Here is a 19,475-nt window from a genome sequence, read left to right on the forward strand (position 1 = left end):
TGCTGTGGCCAGGGAGTGCAGTGGAGGATGGCCCAAGTGCTTGGGCCCTGCACCCCATGGGAGACCAGGAGAAGTATCTGGCTCCTGGCTCCTGCCATCGGATCAGCGCGGTGCGCCGGCTGCAGCGCACCAGCTGTGGCGACCATTGGAGGGTGAACCAACGGCAAAAGGAAGACCTTTCTCTCTGTCTCTCTCTCTCACTATCCACTCTGCCTGTCAAAAAAAAAAAAAAAAAAGTATGCCAAAAAAATTTTTTAGAAGCTTTATTTATTTGAAAGGCAGAGTTACAGAAGGGGATGGAGGTCAGAGAGAGAGAATCTTCCATCCATGGGTTCACTACCCAAATGGCTTCTATGGCCCGGGGCTGAGCCAGGAGCTTCTTCCAAGTTTCCCACATGGGTACAGGGAACCAAGGACCTGGGCCATCCTCTGCTGCCTTCCCAGGCACATTAGCAGGGAGCTGGATGGGAAGTAGAGCAGCCAGGACTGCAGCTGGTGCCCATATGGGATGCCGGCACTGCAGATGGCGGCATGACACCACAATGCCAGCCCCAAGTATGCAAAATTTTAAAGTAATACCATGCTTTTTACTAATTTGGGGGGACATAATAACTTTTATAAAATGTGCTATTCCTGTTAATATTAACTTTCATTCATTGTTGTAAAAATAATTCTAAATTTCTCTGATTTGGTCTCTAGTGTAGCATCAACAGAGACAAGAAAAGCTCCTAGGAGCCCTTGGTAATTTTATGCATGGAAAGGTCTCTCCACAATGAGAACTGTTGTTTTTCAGAGGGATCTGATTCCTTCCTGGGGCGGGGAGGAAGGGCAGGGCCCGGACTTAACTTTGCAGAGCTTACCTCTGTGGGACTCAAACCTTCTTAAAATACGATTTAGGTGGTAGTGGGGGTGGGAGTAGGGGGTGCCAGACATTCCTTACTGAAGTGATTGATCTCAGCACTTCCAGCTAATAAGATTGAGACTGTGAGGAGGTGAACTGGCCTAAATAAAGCCTTAAGCCCTATTTCAAAGCAAACCTGTCATTAAGTTGCTTTCTGAGATGGGAACAGGTGTGGTGTTTTGGGAATGAAATTTCAAAACCCTTCTCCAGAGCAGTGTTACCCCCAACCCCTCTTCTTTAGTCTATTAGGAGCAAGGTCATTGCCGGGAGAAAGTGGCTTCGCCTAGTCCCTAGCTCTGCAGATAGCACCTTCACAAGGATGACATCTCACTGGGCTATATGGCTGTCAGCCGTGGTCCACGCATCCAGTGGGACCTCCTGACGGCGCAGGCCAAGGGCAAACAGGAGCCTTTTCTTGGGACCTCAAGTTGTCACCGCGGCCTGCGCCTTTTCTGCCCCGGACCTCTCATCCGGGAGTGGAGTGTGTTTGGGTAAACTGGGAGAGGGCCACTCTTCCCTGTTGTCTCTCAGTTAGTGCTTCAAGCTTCCTCAGGTGCCTCCTGGAAAAGGCAAACCTGTCTTTTTCTCTTCTTGAGTAAAAATCTTGGCTTCACAAGAAAAAAAAAAATCCAAATAGACCGTATATATAAACTGACTCATAAGCCTGCGATTTAGCCGTCTGATCGCTTTCTTTTCTCTTTAGAACTTTAGCCTGACACGGGACGGGGGAGGAGCCTGCCACGTGGCCAGGGCTCACCAGCCCTATGTGCATTCATTTTCCAGGCAGATGTTTCGGGGCATTTCTCGCATAAACTTCTAGTTCACGGGAGCCATTTCTTACAAACTCGCACCGAGGTCCGTTTCTTTGCCCCAATTTTTCCTCATAACTTTGCCCGTTAGGTTATTTGCATCCACGATCCCCCATGCGTGCGCCTCCCTTCCTTCGGGCCTGACCCAATTCTGGGTGCCAGGTGTTTGGCTCCAGCAAACGCACCCGGCTCTGGGAACCGAGTTCGCGTTTGCTCCTAGGATGGGTGTTGGGATTCAGTGGGGGGCCCGGAAAATATGCTCTGAAGCAGCGGCGACCCCCTGCCCCCACCGAGCCCTGGGTGCGCCGGGTGTGAGGAGGGGGCGGGGAGCAGAGCTCGGCCGGGTGAACCGCAGGGCTAACAGGTGCCGAAGCCGCAGCTGCGCTCGCAGCGCGCTCGGGCTCCAGGGAGAAGGGTTGGTTCTTGGCGTTTTTTTTTTTTCTTTTTTTTTTGAGGAGGAGACTCCGAGGCCCCCACCCGGCCAATGCCGGCCGTGGATGTTCATCGCCTAGCAACTGGCGGAGCCAATGGGAGGCGGCGAGGCCTGCGGCGCCGGCGCGCGGGGGCGGGGTGGGAACCTTGCGAACCTGCAGGGGCCTGGAGGCGGCCGCGAGGGGCGGGGCGGAGCGGACCGGGGCGGGGAAGGCGGGAGCCCGCGGCGGCGGAGGAGGGGCCTGCGGGCGCGGAGCGCTGCGTCCCGCCGCGCCTGTGCGGGCCCTCGGGGCTGCGGGAGCCGGGCTAGGACGCCGAGCGGTGACTCCCGGCCGTTCCCGGGGGCCGTGACGGTGAGCGGCCTCGCCCCGCGGCGGGGATTGTGACGCGCCCGGCCCGGGAGGCGTAGAGGGACCGGCTGGGCCAGGGGCGGGCGGGGGTGGGCTCCGACAGGGGTGGGTGGGTGGGCGCGGAGGTGAGCGCCGGCACCTGGCGCGGCGCCCGGCTTCCAGACGGGAGGCTTGGCGCGGCCGTTGGGGCCGTTGGAGGGTGCTGGCGAGCATCGACCCCGGGCGCGCTGCAAGAGGAGGTAGGTGCCAGCTGGGGGGAGTCGCAGCGCTGCGCCCTGGGAGCCTGCGGTCCGGGGAGCCTCAAGCCTTCTCGGGGAAGGATACCGGCCAGGAAAGACGAGCGACGCGGAGACGTGAGGAGGAGGGGATGGCCAGTTTGGGTCTGCAGTGTCTGTCTCAGCAGAGGCTGTGGGACATGCGGGCTCGGCGATTTGATAATGCCAGCCGCAAGAGGCGGTCGTCAGAATGAGTTGTCGGGTGGCCCGTGGCCTCTGCAGAGGAAGACCACCGACAGTGGTGTAGCAGAAAGTGTAGGGGGAGAACTTAGATCATGCAAGAGGCAGGCATATGTGAGAATGCGTTGGTTTAGAATTTTCAGTAAACTGCCGTGAGCCCAGTTGTGATCTCTGCACCCCTTTGAGCCTGTGCTAATCTCCCAGTTATGCAAGTCACCTGGGCTCAGGAAAGCGCATCTAAGTAGCTTGCCCTGAGCACTACACACGGTATGGGAGTCTTTAGGTTGATACCACCTGCAAGGGTTCACAGGTGGGGTGCCAAATGCTCACCACTGGTGCTGCTGAATCTGAAAGAACAGAGGTTCCCCCCACTTCAGACTCTGATGGGGTCAGGATTAAGAGGCTTTCTCTAGAGTAGGTTCAGAAGTGCGAGGGTGGGGGCTTCTTGGACTTCAGGTTTCTGGGTTCCTATAACAATTCAGAGTGGAAGTCAACATCTTTGGCTATGGATGATGGAGGCCAAGGAACCCTTTGCAGTGTAGCAGGGGTTGGCTTACTGTTTAGGTCAAAGAAGATTCTGGCAGCCTTTTATAATTGGATCGTAAGCTGGAGAGGCCAGTATGACTTGACACATTTAGAGGACAAAGAAAAAATTGCAGATTAGAGATCTGGTTAGAAAAGAAATGCCTTTAAAGTTTAGATCAAGCTGTCTTGAAATTTAGAAGTTAGAGGTAGATTTATGAACTCGGATCCAGCCATCAAAACGGTAATCCACCAAGTGTCTTTCCCTAGAGCTATCAACCTACAGGCCTTGGAAACTTATACATTCAAACTAAATGGGTATGAGAAGCTAATAACTAATTTGAGACCCTGTTCTGCCTGCTGTCAATAAAAGCTTTCCAAACCAAAAAAAAATTTTTTTTGATAAGAGGATTAGGAACTGGTAGTGAAAATGAAGACTCTGTTAGGGACTGGCTGGGCCTTTTCAACCAAGTCATTTTATATCTTCCCTTCCCTTCCCCCATCTGTGCCTCCACGATAAGAAAGCCTTTGGGTTGAAGATAACAGCAGAGACTTATTCTGGAATGAAAAGTGAGGATCTCCTCAGAGCACATTGCACCTTGTGACAAGACTTGTGAAGCACATTATGTTCTCAGCATACTGAGGCAGATAAGTGAGGAGACCAAAATGTTAGTGGTTCAGATTGTTTGCAAAAGGCCTCAAGTGTAGCAAAAAGTCAGGTTATATCCCTGGGCTCTCCTAGAAACTGACCTAGTCGACTGTGAGGCCAACCCTAGCTATTACACAGGTTTTTTTAAAAGTAAGCATTTGAGGCTGGCGCCGCGGCTCACTAGGCTAATCCTCCGCCTAGCGGCGTCGGCACACCGGGTTCTAGTCCCGGTCGGGGCGCCGGATTCTGTCCCGGTTGCCCCTCTTCCAGGCCAGCCCTCTGCTGTGGCCAGGGAGTGCAGTGGAGGATGGCCCAGGTGCTTGGGCCCTGCACCCCATGGGAGACCAGGAAAAGCACCTGGCTCCTGGCTCCTGCCATCGGATCAGCGCGTTGCGCCGGCCGCAGCGGCCATTGGAGGGTGAACCAACGGCAAAGGAAGACCTTTCTCTCTGTCTCTCTCTCTCACTGTCCACTCTGTCGAAAAAAAAAATTAAAAAAAAGTAAGCATTTGAGTGTCTTCCCTGTAGTATGCCCCTAGAGATGAGAAGACACTGCCCAGAATTATATGATTTTAATTCATGTGCTTAAGTGGGAGCTATTCCACTTTAACGTTGCCTTTCTATGTCTTTTACAGTAGTGTGAACATTCCTTATTTGCTCATGATTTGAAGAGATTTTGATACTCACTGGCACCTGTTTGGCATCTTTGGCAATGGTGATGTGATTAGCTGGTGATTAAGGTGTAAGATCTTGAATTCATCCGTGAATGGGATGAGATAGTTTAGAGAAGTGCACCATTTATTGCGGGTACTGGAAAACAAGCCAGAATTGTGTTGATTGATGGTAGACTGATATAATTGTATGCAGTAGGCCTTTAGCCTGGCGTTTAAGACACCCACATCTCACATCAAAGTACCTGGGTGCCGAGTCCTGGCTCTGCTCCTGCTTCCCACTCAAGTGCACCTGGGGAGGCAGCAGTGATGGCTCAGGTGAAGGAGTTCTTGGCACCACATGGGAAACATGTCCTGTGCTCCCAGCTCCTGTCTCTGGCCCTTGTGGTTATTTGGGGGATGAACGTGTGTGCTTGCTCTCTCTCTGTCTCTCAAATAAATACTTTTTAAAAATTATATTTTGAGGTGTGTGCTGTGTCACAGCAGGTTAAGCCACCGCCTGCAGTGCCAGCATCCCATATGGTCCTGGCTGTACCACTTCTGATTCAGCTCCCCACTAATGTGCCCTGGAAAGCAGCAGAAGATGGCCCAAGTGCTTGGGCCCCTGTACCCACGTGGGAGACCTGGGTGAAACTCCTGGCTTTGGGACCTGTTTGGCAATCTCCAGCCCTGTTTGTTGCAGCCATTTGGGGAGTAAACCAGTGGATGGAAGATCTCTCTTTCAGATAAATTAAAAAAAAATACATTGAGCAGATTTACTGAATTCTTTAATAATTTGTTCTTTCAGTAAACATTTATTAAACACTAAGCTGTTATTTGACAGATCTGAAGATAGAGGTATGAATGTTTGCCTAAAGGGATTGTGTTTGGGAAGGTCACAGTGTAGGAAGGGAGAGAAGGAAAGAGCCGACAGGGGAAGGCTGTGAAGAGAATTTCAGCTGTGTTTTCAGGGGTCACCATGTGCAGCTGTAGATAGTTGCAGTCAGGGAGGGGTGGTAGAGTTGGTCCTAGGTGGGGTTGTGTGGGGATAAGATGGAGAACAGTGCTGTGAACTTTGACCAGTAGGTGATAGAGAACCAGTAGGTGAAAGTTTCTAATTTGAGAGAATTACCGTATCTTTGATTTTTACTTTAGAAAGGCAGTTCCACCAAAATCAGTATGAGAGATCCAGCAGTGTCCTGAACATGGACAGCCCAAGTAATGGCTAAAAGGCAACAAGCCTAGGCAGCAGTTAGACTGGAAAAATATTTTTTCAGAGCCCCCCAAAACTGTGGAAAAGCAGAAGTGATTAACTATCACAAACCTTTGTTGAGTAGCTTCCTGCTTTTCAGACTGGGAGGGTAGAGATACACAGATAAAGATCCAGCTCCATCAAGCAGCCTTCAGTTCCGTGGGAGACTAGTAGTTACTGTGCAGCCCAGAGTCTGAGCGGCCTCAGAAAGGTACAGATGTCAGCCTTTAGCAGCGGAGGATTCTGGGCTAAGACGGCAGGAATGGTGTTTCAGATGAACAAAAAACCGAATTCTTATATAGAAATTAGAGTGCAACCAGTGAGATAGTGCAATCTTAACTAAAGTATCTGTGGTTTTCATCTGTTAACTGGGGTCCACGTGTCTCCTTCCCCGGCCATTCTGTCAAGCAAAGCTGTCGGTTTTGACTAGCTGGGTAACTTTGTGCCTCTGTGGTCTGATTTGTAAGTGAGGGATAGTAACAATTCATGCTTCATAGGATTTTGATGCTTAGATGATAGCGTTGGTATCCAGAATGGTGCCTGGAAGAATGGCGGGCACTCATTCTATTTGATAACAAAACTGTTGGAATTGAATGAGAACTGGCCTAAGGGCAGGGCGATGACTGAGGATCCTCACTCTGCCCTGTTGCCCTTTGATCTCTGGGCCCTAAAGTGTATCCCTGTTGAATGTCTTCTGAAGGCGTCGCTAATCCCAGTAAGTTGTATGCTGAATTCGGTAGCTCCGAACACTAAAGCCTAGTTTTATTAAGCGTATTCTGTGCTCTGTCGAAATGACATGACTCTTTCTAGTACCAAAGACAGGCTTTTACAAGAGAAGATCAGCGCCTATCTCTTGTGCACTTGCCACCATGTTCTGTCCATTCAACTTCCGAACTGTCCACTTTAGCCGTCTTCGTTGATTGTCACTGGCCCCTGACCATAAACTGGCAACTTTGCAATATCTGTCTTGACTTTTTTTCATATGGTTAAAGCAGTACATACTTTTTGGGAAAAAAATTGGGACACAAAGCAAAGAAGCACTTTAAAAAATTGGTATAGTTCCTTTCATACAGTGAGCACTGCAAAAATGCGTTTGTGCCAGGCTGCTGAAAATAGAACTGATTTTAGAAACATTAAGTTTGGAGCAGATTAGTAGAACATTGGTCTTAAAAGAATTGTAAAACTAAATGGGACCTTACAGCTATACACAGAGTCTTAATGTTTGGTCAGTGGCTGCTTACAATCCAGAATGGGTCTCAGCCCTTGCATGTGCTGTCTTGAGTTTGTCAGTCTTTTGCCAGTTAATTATAATTTGGTTGTGCATTCGTATCTGAAAGATGGCACCTCCACTGTTAGTCTTTGTATACTATATCCAAACAGTAGGAATGTCCCTCTAGATAGGATCTAGAATATAAAGGCAAGGCAGCATCTTAGAAATCATCAGTAGGTATGGACAGTCATCTGCTGTGTTATTTTAAAATGAAAGGATGTACTCAGAGGATTTCTGTCATTTGCTCTGGGTACTTGTTGAGTTTCAGGTGGAGGCCAGGGTCTGTGAGGTTGTAGAATTGTGAGTAGCTCATTTTTATTCTTAGCTTCCAGGTACAGCAACTGGGTATTTATTTTTCCCTTCCAGTTTTATACCTGTGGGTAAGTTACCTAATAACCTGCCTCAGTTTCTTCCATTGGTAAACAGTGCTACACCTGCTCCTTCCTGGGGCCATTGTAAGGACCCCCAGGATGGAGCTATGCATGTAGCAGTGGATGGTACTGGGTTCATGTAGCCAGTAGGGTGGGGCCTCTTAACTCTGGTGCCTAGATCCTTGGCATGTCTGTGGATAGCCTCACAGAGCCCCTGAAACTGTTGTCAGAACTGTTTCTATGCTTTAACGGGGGGAGAGTCCTTGGCCTTGGGTTCTGTGACCCAAAACAGTTTAACCCTCAAGTTAGCAGTAAGGCCTAGAATCCAGGACTTTTGTGCCTCCATAGCCAGATTGGGTAGAATTTAGAATTGTTTGAAATTTTTGAGGAATGGTATATATATTTTAAATTTTTTTCAGGCACTTTAGGTAAAATGAATTAGATTAGTCTGTAATCTTTGGTTCACGAACATATTCTCCCCCCCCGCCAAAAAAAATTTTATTTATATGAAAGAGTGTCAGGGCAAGGGTTAGGGAGAAGACACAGTGTTTCCATCCATTGGTTCACTCACCAAATGACCATAATGGCTGGGGCTCATCCAGGCCGTAGCCGGGAGCCAAGAACTCCATTCGGGTTTCCTATGTGGGTATCAGAGTGCCCAAGTACTTGGACCATCTTCTGCTGTTTTTTCAGGTGCATTAGCAGGGAAATGGATCAGAAGCAGAGCAGCTGGGATTTGAACCAGCCCTCTGATATGAGATGCCAGCATTGCAGGTGGCGGCTTAACCTGCTGCCCCGCAACGTGGACCCCATGACATATTATCTTGATTGGCCCATTTATTGATTTAGTTCTAATAATATAACGAACACCACCTAACGAAGAGCTTGGACCTTGACAGTAACCTCTGTGTAACTATATGGGCCCCTCCATTCCCTTTTCCTGTTTTTGACTGCACCTGAGACAGCCATTTACTGAAACCTGTGTTCATCATTCACCTGGGTATCTTAACATAGCTTTATTGCACCTGTAATTTTCCATACACATGCAATTAAAAACTGTAGTTGACCCTTGAACAACAAAGGAGAGAAGGGCACTGGCCCCACGCAGTTGGAAGTCTGAGGGTGACATTTTACTTCTGTAGTGGCAACGGGGCAGTTGTACACTTAACCATAGCAGCATGAGGTAGACTGGGAATGGTGCCTTGGACAGTCTGCTAATACTTTTTTTAACTTTTTAGAATTTGTGTATATTTTATGGTAGTTGTAACAAAATAGACTTATCTACCTGTATTTCATGTACACATGTCATGCCTTTTATTTTTTTAACGTTTCTAGGCTATACAGTTGGTCTAATTTTTCCATATTGTCACAAATCTCAAAGCCAACAAAACGAAGCCATTCTGTGTCAGTGGACCCGTGCAGTTCAGATCCGTGTTGTTCAAGGTCAGCTGTACATGTGTTGCATGCCCTGCCTTTTGAACCTTGTTTCACTGTGTGTCACTATAGGTTTGTGGTTGTTGCAAATACTCCTTCTTGTGACTGCACCACAGCTTGTCCATTCTCCTGTGCTGGGGGTTGGGTTGCTGCTTATGTACGCACTACCTGGCATACATCTGCAAGCGTATCCTTTGGGTTTTGTTTTGTTTTTAAAGATTTATTTATTTTATTTGAAAGAGTTATACAGAGAGAGGAGAGGCAGAGAGAGGTCTTCCATCCAATGGTTCACTCCCCAATTGGCCGCAATGGCCAGAGCTGCGCCGATCCGAAGCCAGGAGCTTCTTCCGGGTCTCCCACATGGGTGCAGGGGCCACAGGATTTGGGCCATCTTCTGCTTTCCCAGGCCATAGCAGAGAGCTGGATTGAAAGTGGAGCAGCCGGGTCTCGAACTGGCGCCCATATGGGATGCCCGCGCTTTAGGCCAGGGTGTTATCCCACTGCGCCATAGCACCGCCCCGCCCCCTCCCCCCCTTTGGGTTTTACCCTGGAGCAGGCTCTCTGGGCTGGAGGGCATGTGGATAGGATATGTGAATGTTCAACTGCCTTTTTTACTGTTTGTTTTTTGAAGATTTCCCTGCACAGCCTCTGAAGCTTAATAAGCTGGCTTAGGCAGATACTTCCCAGAACTGTTAGTTTCAACCTCCTTTAGTACATGTAGACATTATTCTTGGAAACCATTTTGTACAGTCCTTAGAGAAGAGTTCCTTGTGATGTGGTACTCTACAATCTGAACTGTATAGATAAATATTAACTTATAAATGAGACATTTTCTGTAGGCCGCAGCAGTGATTCTCAAGCTGTATACATTGGAATTACTTGGAAGTTCTGTTGACGTACTGAGTATTGGGTCCATCCCCAGCGTTTCAGGTCTGTAAGTCTGGAGGGAACTTGACAGGTGGCATCTTTAACAGGTCCCAGGTGATGCTGCTCTCAGGGCTGCCCACTGAGAATTACAGTGATTGAATTTGGGCTAGATCGTTGAAATGTGAGCAGACTCATGAATTATATTTGGTATCTTTGTCATTTCCAGTGCCTGTAGTAAATGTTGTTACCATTTCCTTAATTTTAGGAATGAAATGCCAATAAATAGTAATTTCAAAAATCTGATGTAGACTTCTCAGCTAACTTTTAATCATAAACACTAAGGCTTAAAACTAGTATTTCTTTTTTCTTACTCCTCTTGTAAGAATATGATTGTAGTTGTTCTTCTGTGTGTACTGTAAGAATTTGAAATTGGTGTACTATCTCTGAATTTTCATGACCTGAATCTTGCTGCTTCCCTGAGCTGACACCAATCAAGATTACCTAGAAAGCCTTCTAAGTTAAAGCACGGCTAGAGTGCTAAGGCTCTGAACTCTTGTTATGATAGCGTGCCAGGCGCTGATTGTTGAGCCTCGTTGGACATTCAGTCAGCACTCGTGGTTGGGTTCCTATTGTGGGTCTGTGACTTCATATCAAGGTTGAGGATAAGCAGTATGAGGACAGGCCTGCTGACTAGGGACTTGGTTTAGGGAGTGGGAGAAAAGTCTCATCATGTTAGATCCGTACTATGATAGAGTTCATGCATAGCATTTTGGAAGCACAAAGAGTAGATAAGCAGTTTGGAGCAAACTTGGCAAGTTAGACTTATTTCATTATATTTTTTTCAGACTTGCTTTAAATTGCTATAAAATTTTAAACTTTTTATACAGCTCACATTCTAGTTATTTCACTGACATCACTACTATCTGATTGTAATCTAGTCTACAGGTAAGGTGTTAGAGAAGGAAGTACCTTGCCTCCTGTCCTACAGGAGAGATAGTAGGAGGTAGTGGTGAAATGTGCTGGACCACCAGGGTTTGAATCTTGGCTTTGTCATGGTCTGGCTATGTGATCTTGGACAAGAGGATACTCTGGGTTTCAATTTCCACAACTGGAATTGGGGGAAAATAACTGTTTATTTGGTTTATTGTAAGATTGAATAATACATGTAAAATGCTTAAAACTTTACAAATAAATGATATATTCTTAAATTTGGTTATTAAGATTAGATATCGTCTCATTTGCTAAACATTGGGATGTCAGACAGTATGGCTGCATTGTTTTAAAAACATGGAGAAGAAATAGTTTCGATATAAATAGCTCTGCCTCTTTCCATATTACATCCCATGAGGAATATAAAAATCATAGTGATAGAACTGAAACTTAACTTAAGATCTTCTAGTGTGACCTCCTGATTTTACAGATGTGGAAACAAACCCAAAGAAATTATGACTGGTTGTAAATGATAGACGTGTTGCTGAGAGCCATAGTCCCTGACACTTGTTTTGATGCTTTCTTTTCTTTTCTTTTTTTTTTTTTTTTTTTTTTTTTTGACAGGCAGAGTGGACAGTGAGAGAGAGACAGAGAGAAAGGTCTTCCTTTGCCGTTGGTTCACCCTCCAATGGCCGCCGCGGCCGGCGCGCAGTACCGCGCTGATCCGAAGGCAGGAGCCAGGGGCTTCTCCTGGTCTCCCATGGGGTGCAGGGCCCAAGCACTTGGGCCATCCTCCACTGCACTCCCTGGCCACAGCAGAGGGCTGGCCTGGAAGAGGGGCAACCGGGACAGAATCCGGCGCCCCGACCAGGACTAGAACCCAGTGTGCCGGCGCTGCAAGGCAGAGGATTAACCTGTTGAGCTGCGGCGCCGGCCTTGATGCTTTCAATACCTGTGCAGCTTCCTTGAAAAAAAAAAAATAAAACAACTGACAGTTCAATTGGAGAGCCAAGACCAAAACAAATGAGCACATTAGCAACAAAAAAGTCAGTGTGCACCGAAATATCAGACTCCTAACTCCATCCTTACATAACTTCATGAGCTGCCCTTCTGAAGCAGAAGTGCCCCTTTTTAGCGGCTTAATTCATTGAGGCTTGATAGAGTAAGAACATTGTTCTGTGAGGAGAAAATATATGTATATATTTAAAAAAAAAAAAAAACTTTGGTCAGAATCAAATTCAGACACAGTTTAAGTGACTCATCAGTAAGCTAAGAAGAATTTTTTTTAAAGAGATCTAATTATGGGGCCGGCACTGTGGTGCAGCGGGTTAATGCCCTGGCCTGATGTGCTAGCATCCCATATGGGCGCCAGTTTGAGACCCGGCTGCTCCACTTCCAGTCCAGCTTTCTGTTATGTCCTGGGAAAACAGTAGAAGATGGCCCAAGTCCTTAGGCCCCTGCACCCACATGGGAGACCTGGAAGAAGCTCCTGGCTCCTGGCTTCGGATCAGCACAGCTCTGGCTTTTGGGGCCATCTGGGGAGTGAACCATTGGATGGAAGACCTCTCTCTCTGCCTCTCTTTCTCTGCCTCTCTCTCTCTCTCTCTCTCTCTGTGTAACTCTGACTTTCAAGTAAAATAAATCTTTAAAAAAAAGATTTATCTGAGAGGTGGAATTAGAGAGGAGAGAGATCTTCCATCTGCTGGTTACTCCCCAAATGACAACTGCCAGAGCTGAGCTGATCCAAAGCCAGGTGCCAGGAGCTTCTTCCAGGTCTCCCACACAGATGCAGGGGCCCAAGCACTTGGGCCATCTTCTACTGCTTTCCCAGGCTGTAAGCAGAGAGCTGGATCGGAAAAGGAGCAGCTTGGACCTGAACCAGCTTTCTTATGGGATGCCAGCTCCTCAGGTGGAGGCTCAGCCCACTGTGCCACAGCACCAGCCCTGAGAAGAATCTTAATACATAAAAGTTAGTCGTAGGCCGGCGCCGCAGCTCGCTAGGCTAATCCTCCGCCTGCGGCGCCGGCACACCGGGTTCTAGTCCCGGTTGGGGCGCCAGATTCTGTCTGGGTTGCCCCTCTTCCAGGCCAGCTCTCTGCTATGGCCCGGGAGTGCAGTGGAGGATGGCCGAAGTGCTTGGGCCCTGCACCCCATGGGAGACCAGGAGAAGTATCTGGCTCCTGCCATCGGATCAGCGCGGTGCGCCGGCCTTAGTGCACTGGCCGCGGCGGCCATTGGAGGGTGAACCAACGGCAAAAGGAAGACCTTTCTCTCTGTCTCTCTCTCTAACTGTCCACTCTGCCTGTCAAAAAAAAAAAAAAGTCTTCTCCTTTCCTTCTGCAGAGATTGGATTTTTGATGGAGCCAGGGGAAGGTGTGTCTTTGCTGTGTGTGCTGGTAGTCTGCGACTTTGCTCTTCACAGCTGGGGGGTGGGGGGTCAAGGCCTGGCTTCTGTGTTACCGCGGTGGGCCCAGTTCCCGCAGGCACGCCTGCAGCCGTGTCCTGACGAGCCAGGCCTGCATGTGGGGACTGCATTATCCTTGCCCCTAGGTGTGCATGGATGTGTGTGCTAGGTGCTGGGAGTGTGCTTGCTTCATGGGAAGAGTTTGCCACTCGTCTCCGTTGAGATTTCCACTAAAGGGTGGGGGTGCCGCTGTCAGAGTATAGAATGAGTGCTCTCACCCCCACCCCAACTTCTTCTACTCTGCTTGAATCTCCTACCTCAGAAAACATAGCCAAACGATACATGCTGCTGAAACAGTCAGGCCATATATGGGTGTGCTGCTGCAGTGAGTCCTGGCTTGCCTCTGTCCCAGCCCTCCCTCTCCCAGGAATGCCGTTTGTAACAGTTTGTAATTTTTATAGACCTTTTTCCTAGAAGCTTGTGAATAGTTTTATTTAACAGAAAATGGGACTTACAGTATTCTCATTAATCTGAGACTTTTTTTCGTTCTGTATATGCAGACCTACGTCACTTCTCAGTAATCCCAGGGTGGCACTTCTTTGGGCTGTAGTATATGCAGTGATTTTTTAACTGTTTGTCTGTGATGGATATTAAGATGGTCTCTGGTTTGCTTGCCACTACAAGTAGTACAACACTCAACAGTGTCTTGGTGCACTGAGCTTGCTCCCTTGTATGACTTGGTATGTGATAACAGATGCCTGGAAGTATTGATGAGTGGAAAGATTTACACATTTCAAGTTTTCATAGATTGCTGCATAGCCCTTCTAAAATGACTACTTGTGGTAGAGTTCTGTTTCCCTGGCGTAATTATTTGAATAACTCTAGAACATTTGTATAATTTTTAACCAGTTTTTGCCCAACATGGCAGTTTGACCTTTAAGATATTTTGTATTAATTGATTAGTCTGAAAAGGAATGCTTATTTATTTATTTGAAGGTCAGAGTCACAGAGAGGGAGAGAAAGATCTTGCACAGGATCACTCCACAATACCTGCAGTAGCCAGGGCTGGCCTAGACTGAAGCCAGGAGCTGGGAGGAAATGCCATCTGGGTCTTCCATGCAGGTGGCAGGAACCCAGGAACTTGAGCCATCATCTGTGGCTTCCCAGGAACATAGCAGCAGAGGTGAAACTCTGATGGGATGCTGACATCTCAAGTGGTGGCTTAACTGACTGCACTACAGTGTCCACCCCAAATGCTTTATATATTTTTTTATTACCCGTGTCATTCTACCATTAGTTCTAGTGTTTGAGAGTGGGGCTGTTCATCCCCATTGCCTTGTGCTTATGACTGCAATTGCATTTTTTAAAACATGGATTTTTTCTTATAAAAAATCACTTCTAGAAAATTTGGACCCCCCCCCCCCAAATAAGTGATCTATGAAATCTTCAGTTTGTATGTGAAAGGACATTAGGAACAAAGCCCGGTTTTTGCCTCTTCCCTTTCCTTCCATTTTTTTCTGTCCTTATACACACTTAGGTCCTCCTCTTCTCTTTTTTTAAAGATTGATTTATTTGAAAGGCAGAATTACAGAGCACTTTTGTATAGGGATAAAAATCTGCTTGATAAAGACAGAAACATGGGGGCTAGCATTGTGGCACAGCAGGTTAAATTTCTGCCTGCAACGCCTGCATCCCATATGAGCACTGTTTTGAGTCCTAGCTGAGCCTGGAAAGTGAAAGATGGCCCACGGCCTTGGGACCCTGCCACTCACATGGGAGACTGTGTTGAACTTCCTGGCTCCTGGCTTCAGCCTAGCCTAGACCTGGCTCTTTCGGACATTTCGGGGCGTGAACCAGCAAGTGGAAGCTGTCCCTCTGACTTTCCCTTCTCTGTTTTTCCTCTGTTGTTCTGCCTTTCTAATAAATAAGTTTTTGAAGAGACTAAGATCATATTAGATAACTGTTACTAAATAAAATGTGGAAACTTTTGCAAGTTCGTAAAATAGCCAGTGCTTGCTGAGAACCTACCATGAGCCCAAAACCTCCTTCCATGTGTATGTTTATTTAATAAAATTATTAAATATGATAATGAAATTTGTTTTACTATACAACATTCCTTTGAAGTAAAGACAGTGTTCCCTCTCCTTTTGCATGAGGCCAAGGGAAGATTTCTGTTCGGGATCACTTAGTTGATAAGTGGGGGAGCTGGTGTTTGAAAGCAGGTGTGTCCTCTTTGGATCCTGTGCTTTTAGCTGTTATGCCATAACGTTTCTCATTCTGCAACAACAATCAGTTCAAGGATATGTAAGGAGTGCAAAGTTCAGCATGTAGCTATCCGCTCCCTGAGCTAAGAAGAGGGGAGCTTTCTATTGATAGCCTTGACTGGGAGCATCCCTGAGATTGTATTCCTCGATCCAAAGGGATACTTGGGAAATATTTTACCTTAAGTTGTGCCTTTGCATCGTTGTATGCAGCCTTTGGCTGGTTGGGGTGTATGGTTTAGCATTCTGGCCATCGAGGGGTGGTGATGGGAGATGCTGCTTCCTGAGTCTCTTCACCACTGACATGGCCATGCGCGATGATGGCGAGAGATGGGCTCTGCTGTCCTGGGTGGGGTGGGAGGGGCCCTGCCGTTTGCTGGCTTTATGACCTGCAACAAATGACCCGATCTCTCTGCCTCAATTTCCTTATCTTGTAAAAGGGGAATAACACACAGGGTTATTGTGGGGGGTTAACTTCCTGATACACACAAAGCGTTCAGAATAGTGCCTGGCACTCGTGTTTATGAAAACAGTACCCTATAGACCGTTGATGCGGCTCAATAGGCTAATCCTCCACCTAGCGGCGCCCCACACCGGGTTCTAGTCTCGATCGGGGCGCCGGATTCTGTCCCGGTTGCCCCTCTTCCAGGCCAGCTCTCTGCTGTGGCCAGGGAGTGCAGTGGAGGATGGCCCAAGTGCTTGGGCCCTGCACCCCATGGGAGACTAGGAGAAGCACCTGGCTCCTCCCTCGGATCAGGGCGGTGGGCCGGCCGCAGCGTGCCAGCCGTGGCGGCCATTGGAGGGTGAACCAACGGCAAAAGGAAGACCTTTCTCTCTGTCTCTCTCTCTCTATCCACTCTGCCTGTCAAAAAAAAAAAAAAAAAAAAAAAAAAAAAAAAGTACCCTATAACTTAATTATTCTGTACTTAGTTTTTCACCTGTGAGCTCATTAAGTGCCCATTGAATGCTCTCTAAGAAGTAGCCGTTACCGCCCCCGTTTTACAAGTGAGGAGACCAGCATCGGGATATGGTCCAGCAGTAAGTAAGTGACCTGGTTCCGAGCCCAGCCTCTGAGGCATGCAGTGTCTGTACTGTCACCACTAACCCTAAATCCTCCTAATACAGGTTTGAGTGTTCTTTGTCTGAAATGCCTGGCCTACAAGTGTTTCACAGTTGGAAACTTATCAGGTTTTGGAATAGTTACAAAAATGTTTTGAGATCAGGTGAGCATCCTTGATCTGAAAATCCAAGATTCAAAATGTTGCAAAATCCAAGATAGGTTTTCACATCAGGGATACTGAGCGGTGGTTACAGGCTCAATGTGAAAGCAAATCATTAGGGTAATACCAATTTTTTTTAGTTTTGGCCATTCAGATTTAAAATTCAATTTATGAAGAAGACTTTCTTTCTTTCTTTCTTTTTTTTTTTCTTTTCTTTTTTTTTTTTGACAGGCAGAGTGGACAATGAGAGAGAGAGACAGAGAGAAAGGAGAGAAAGGTCTTCCTTTGCCGTTGGTTCACCCTCCAATGGCCACCGCGGCCAGCGCGCTGCAGCCGGCGCACCACACTGATCTGATGGCAGGAGCCAGGTGCTTTTCCTGGTCTCCCACGGGGTGCAGGGCCCAAGCACCTGGGCCATCCTTCACTGTACTCCCTGGCCACAGCAGAGAGCTGGCCTGGAAGAGGGGCAACCGGGACAGAATCTGGCGCCCCGACCGGGAGTAGAACCCAGTGTGCCGGCGCCACAAGGCAGAGGATTAGCCTAGTGAGCCGTGTTGCTGGCCTAGAAGACTTTATTTCTAAAGAGAATAACTGTCCTGTTACTCTTTGTAGATGAAATAATTTAGATTTAAAATTGATAAAAAGTGGGTTTTCTAAAAAGGTTGAATTGTTATTCTGTATTGATACGTGTACCTGTGTTGTGCTTGAGGTAGTGGAGGTATGTGTACCATATTAAGAACTGTAGTTTCCTTCGGGACAGAATTAAGTTTAGGTGATGTTAATGTTTAAAGAATCATATATTTAGTTTTTTAGAATATTATTTAAAATTATGTTATAACTGAATCCTTCAGTTTTATGACTGAATTTGTAAGATAGGACTAATGTTTTTATTTTTTATTTTTTTATTTTTTAAGATTTATTTGAAAGGCAGAGTGACAGTGAGAGCAAGTGCAAGCCTCTATATATTGGTTCATTCCTCAAATAGCTGCAAGGGCCAGGGCTGGGCTGGATTGAAGCCAGGAGCCTGAAAGTCCATCCAGGTCTTCTACCTGGGTAGCAGGGGCCCGACCTCTTCTGCTGTCATCCACTGCCTTCCCAAGCACAAGAGCAGGAAGCTGGATCGGAAGTGGATTAGCTGGGACTTAAACCGGTCCTCATATGGGATGCACATATCACAAGCAGTGACTTAACCTGCCGCACCACAGCACTGGTGCCCCAAACACTGACACGTTTATTTTCTTAACAGTCACACTAACTTTGATTTTAGTCAAGGCTTTTTATGAAAGATCCTGTGCAGTATTTGGAAGTCCAGATAGTATAATGTTACTATGTCCCTGTGGAATGGGAAACTGTTCTTTTCTGACGATAGGAGTTTGTTTTAGAACTCTGATTAGGTCGGCAACTGCCTTTTCTCAGGTTTGAATTTCAAGTAAACTGGAAAGGAGCACTGACAGTAGTGCACCGTGAGAAGGGCTTCTTGTTTTTGGGAGACTGTGTTTCTGCTGCGCTCCCTTTCGGTGTGCAGGTGCGTTAGAGACTTGAGGGGTAGAGGGGATGAGAGAATGGGAGTGAAGTGTAATACTCTTCTCTAAAAGGCTGGCTCCTCTTTTCCATTGCTGTCTGCCCTCTGTCCACTTTGGCTTGCCGGAATGAAGGTGTTAACTTGTGTTGCTTACCTGAGCCACTACTGATGATTGCCTCCAGGAAGCTCAGTGTGAGGCGGGAATACAGAAATGTCAGTGTAGCTGGGGAGGAGGAGACAAGCTAGGCAGTACAATGAGGGCTTGGAGACTAGAGTTTCTGTACCAAGGGCCCGAGGGTTTGGAGAGGGCTAGGTGAGGGGGCTGCTTGGGGTTCCGCTGTTCTTTGAGAGGGTGTTGGTTTGGGGATAGGCGGAATAAGACAGCACAGACTAAAGTGGGCATACCCTGTGTGGGAGCCCCTTCATTTTACAGACATTTGCTGAGCAGCTGCTGTAATTCAGGAACTGGGAGATATGAAGATGAATACATTCATTGTCCTCTGGACATGGTTAATGAGGGCCTTCCAACTGTGATAACAGGGAATGATTCACCGTAGTACTAGGTGATATAATTGCCATAAACCTGATCAGTTCTTTTATTTTTTAAAGATTTTTTAATTTATCTATTTGAGAGAGAGAGTTACAGACAGAGAGACAGTCTTGAATCCACTTCCCCAATGGCTGCAATGGCCAGAGCTGCACTGATCCGAAACCAGGAGCCAGGAGCCCCTTCTGGGTCCCCCACGCAGGTGCAGGGGCCCAAGGACCTGGGCCATCTTCTGCTTTCCCAGGCCATAGCAGAGAACTGGATGGGAAGAGTAGCCGCCAGGACTAGAACTGGTGCCCAAATGGGATGCTGGCACTGCAGGCAGAGGCTTAGCCTACTGTGCCACAGCGCTGGGCCCAGTCAGTTCTGTTTTTAGGATATGTTGTCATTCTTAGTTATGTTTCAGCAGGAGGCATGTAAATTGTAGACACTTTAGAAGAAATGTGTGTGTCCGTTCATGTGCATGTGTGGGCATGGCTTTATGTTAGCTACCAATTGTGTAACAAATTACTGCAAAATAAGCGGGCACTGCGGCTCACTAGGCTAATCCTCCGCCTTGCGGCGCCGGCACACCAGGTTCTAGTCCCGGTCGGGGTGCCGGATTCTGTCCCGGTTGCCCCTCTTCCAGGC

The 19,475-nt window shown here is 47.5% G+C and overlaps 1 protein-coding gene across 8 annotated transcripts in view; it reads left to right on the forward strand.

The window, feature by feature from the left end:
* Window positions 1-1,732: 1,732 nt before the first annotated feature.
* SSX2IP (SSX family member 2 interacting protein) overlaps window positions 1,733-19,475 on the forward strand; it is a 54,021-nt gene continuing 36,278 nt past the window's right edge. For 2 of the 8 annotated variants that reach the window (XM_089337123.1, XM_089337126.1), the window contains exons 1-2: window positions 2,358-2,495; window positions 8,996-9,103. The gene's annotated coding sequence lies outside the window, so the exon portion shown is untranslated. Of the gene's footprint in view, window positions 1,757-2,348; window positions 2,496-2,604; window positions 2,846-8,995; window positions 9,104-19,475 lie in introns of those variants that run through there. The other 6 variants (XM_051857533.3, XM_051857536.3, XM_089337125.1 and 3 more) reach the window with 5 other exon arrangements.

This window comes from Oryctolagus cuniculus, chromosome 7 (assembly GCF_051225735.1).
Source record: "Oryctolagus cuniculus isolate XC-2025 breed Fujian yellow rabbit chromosome 7, ASM5122573v1, whole genome shotgun sequence".
Lineage (NCBI taxonomy): Eukaryota > Metazoa > Chordata > Mammalia > Lagomorpha > Leporidae > Oryctolagus > Oryctolagus cuniculus.